Below are 4,086 nucleotides of genomic sequence, written 5' to 3' on the forward strand. Positions count from 1 at the left end.
TTTTTTTTTTTTTGGGGGGGGGGGGGGATAAAATAGAAGTATTTTTTTTTTGAGTACTACTGACTCTGTTACAATGTAGTATTTATTCATAGCTACTTTCTCAATGTAGTATCTATATTTTACTTTTATATATAGTATAGATTAAATATTTTTAATTATAAATAAAATTTTTGTCCAAATGGTTGATAGGATATTATAAAAATATAGAAAGTAAAGTAATTAAGGTAATAAAATTATTATTATTATTATTATTATTATTAAAGGAAATGACGGGAATGATGTGTAATAGTTTAGGCTATATAAGGTATGACTAAATAGAATAGAAATTTATTTCTATAATTATTCTATGTGTGACTATTAAAATTTAACATTGTTAAAAAGTTTACCATTATGCATATACTGGACAATTGGAGACTAAAATCATTATTTGACCATAATTTTGCAAATAAAGTTTGCAATTTTTTTGTTTATAAATAACATTATAACCAATAAACATAAACACGTAGTAAAGTAATAATTATTTAAGAGAAAATTAATTTATAATTATTTGATAATACATCTTTAAATTTTAATTGTAAATTATTCATATTATTATGCAAATATTATTTTATATATATTAATCATATGATTAATTTTTATTAGATGTTATTTTTATTTTTATTTACTATTTTTTATCATATTATGAAAAAAAAAAAATATATATATATATATATATATATATGGTCATGTTCAGGTGTGATCGTGCCTTCCCGTGCGGTTTACACCACTCAATGTTAAGAAATGCACTACTCAATGAATTTCATATTAAGAAATGCATTTCCACTGTGGTGCATTTCTTAACATTAAGTGTTGTAAACCGCACGGGAAGGCGCGGCCACATTTGAATAGAAATATTATATATATAAAATTCCGTTTCATGGAAGGTTAATTATGTTTTCTTTTCCATTTTTTTTATTGTTAATATTATTAGTATTAATCAGTAAATTATGGACCCTTTTTTATTTCCTTTTCTATTGTTTCCTCAATAAATTTTCACTTTCTATTGTTTTGACAGAAGTGGTTGGACGGGAAAACACGGAATGAAAATTTTGTTAGTATTTTCCTTTTTATTAGTAACCTTATTATTATTAATCCGTTTCCTGGTAATTTAATTTCGTTATGTTTTCTATTTTTTCTCATAAGTTAATTTTGTTTCCTTTTTCATATTTCATTTTTACTGCTAACATTATTAATATTAATCATTGAATTATGGATCGTTTTTTATATTCCTTTTCTATTGTTTGCTAAATTTTTTTTTTAATTGTTTGTGCTGAAGTGTTTGGGCGTGTACTTCAATTTTCAGGGGAAAAGGATGCAAAAGTTCTTGTTTCGCATTTCTAATTCCAGTAATTCCTCAAACTTCAATTCAATCGATGCATATGTTTATATTTTTTGTTTTTTGTTGGTTTGTTTTTGTTTTTCTTTGAATAGTAAAAACAATAACTTGAATGCTAAGTCATTTCTCCACCATTTCATCAAAGTCCGAGTAATTGATTCAATGCTAGATCATCACGTATATACAAAAATAAATCACATAAAAAGGACTTAAAAACAAAAAAAGGACCCATCTTTTTTTTTGGTAAATTTAAATCTCCGTCCGTTAACGCTCCGGGAGGCACGAGAGCTGGCCCAGGGGGAATCATCACTTGTGGGAATTGAACCCGAGTTCTCCCAAAATTCCTCCCCACAAAGAGAGCTCAATTGCCACTTGAGCTACCCCACTGGGTTAAAAGGACCCATCTTTAAACATATGCATACATGTTCCTGCACACGGAAGACGTGCTAATAAACATATGCATACATGTGGGAAACTTAGAAAATAGGAAGAAAACCAATAGAGGATACAGATCAATAGGAAGAAAACCAATAGAGGATACAGATCAATGGAAATGTTAATGGTGACGACGATCAAGACCGGGAATGACGACAACCACCATTCTTGGAAAAACCTTAGAGAGATGATCCAATTCTTGAATATCTTGAGTAGTGCACAGGGGGAAGGCAAACTCAAGTTCGATCCTATCATTTTATAGGCATGGCGTAGGGATCGGATCATTTTTTTATTTGCAAGCAATTAGTAATTCTCATTTCCTTTTTCAATTTTCATTTTCTAGTATTAATGATTAATTTCTGTTTTCTTTTTCATTTTCAATCAATTAGGGATCTTTTTTTATTTATAGTCAATTAGTGATTTTCGTTTCCTTTTTCATTTTCTATCAATTAGGTGTCAATTAAGGCACAAATATGCATAGGATTTATATTATTATGCTTATTATTATTATTATTATATGATTGACATTCGTAATATATTAGCATATATATAATATAATATGATTGACATTCGTAATATATTAGCATATATATAATATAATATGATTGACATTCGTAATATATTAGCATATATATAATATAATATGATTGACATTTGTAATTTTTGTATCTCAGCCAAAATTCGTAATTCGTGTATTTTTTGATAACATATATATAATATAGTATGATTGAAAATATTTGTTACGATTTAATGATACCCGTGCGATGCACGGACTAACAATTTGAAATATTTAGATTATTTTCATATATGAAAAGAAGATATTAGATTTATTCATTTATATAGTTTCGTTATTTAATAATTATGTTGATTTAATATGAAAAAGTTATGAATATAGATATTTGCAATTAAAATATGAATTGATATTTAAGATGGGTAATTAGTTAAAAGAAAACTTTTTAATTAAAATTTCAATACAAATTATTTAAAATTACAAATTATTAAAAACTTCTTGGTAAATTATATTATTAGTTGAAGTACAATTTCTTCTAGAGTTACCGCAAATACAAATTTTGAGACCTTTGGGATGGTTAACTCTAGATGCAACAATATACAATTGAGTATCGACAAAAACCGGTTTACTCAATAACAATTTAACATGAGATCATATTTGCTACTTTGCCCTTGAATTTTATTAATAAACATTGCATATGAAAGCGTTAATTGAAATTGTCTTCCTTGTGATTTGAATGGCAATCTTATATATATTTAAATAATAAAATTAGTGATGAAATTATAATCAATTCTAATATTTGAAAATATACATTTATTTGAAATTATAAGATTTATATATTCGTGCATGTTGAAATTGATTAATTAAAAATTATATTAGGAAAAGTATCAATTACCATAGTAAGATTGATATTATTTTAAGTAAAAAAAAAAATACAATAATCAAATGAAAGAATGTCTATGTTTAATTACCATAGTAAGATTAAAGTGTTAAATACAGATTTGTTTTTTTTTTTTTGAAAATTTAAATACATGTTTGTAATTATGAATAATATGTGTGTGTTTAATTTCATTTAATCATAGACCTAATATGTGTATATTTAATTTTCCTTAATTATGTCCAAATATGTGTATGTTTAATTTCATTTAATTATAGACAGAATATGTGTATATTTAATTTTCTATAATTATGTCCGAATATGTTTTTGTTTAATTTTCTTTAATTATTCTGTAATATGTGTACCATTAATTTCTTAATTGATTAGATAAAATCTATATAACGGAAAGTATAAAAAACAGTTTAATAAAAGTATAATGTGTGAATTAATTTCTTAATTACCATAATTATAATATTTTATTCAAAAGCAACCATTAGCATAATTTTATATGTGTAATAATATGTGAATTGAAATAATTTGCATAATTGTATGGACGTAATAATCTGTGAATTATTTGTAGGATATTACCAAATCAATATATCACTAAATCAATCAAAAACATTTTAAAAATCTAATTTATTCTTAGTTGTTGATTATTATAGTACTTGCATTTATTAAATTTTTATTTAAATTTACCAAATACCTCCTCTTATGCATATCAATTTATATCAATGGATAAAAATAATTAACACAATTAGCTATCATCTATCTATCACTAAATCAATCAACTATTAACTACTTAAGCCTATTTAAAGCATACTTAAGAAATGACAACGGTAAACTCTTGAACAATTCTTGGAAGACCTTGGGATCCTGTGATCCAAAAAA

The sequence above is a fragment of the Ipomoea triloba genome, chromosome 14 (genome assembly GCF_003576645.1).
Source record: "Ipomoea triloba cultivar NCNSP0323 chromosome 14, ASM357664v1".
Classification (NCBI taxonomy): Eukaryota; Viridiplantae; Streptophyta; class Magnoliopsida; order Solanales; family Convolvulaceae; genus Ipomoea; species Ipomoea triloba.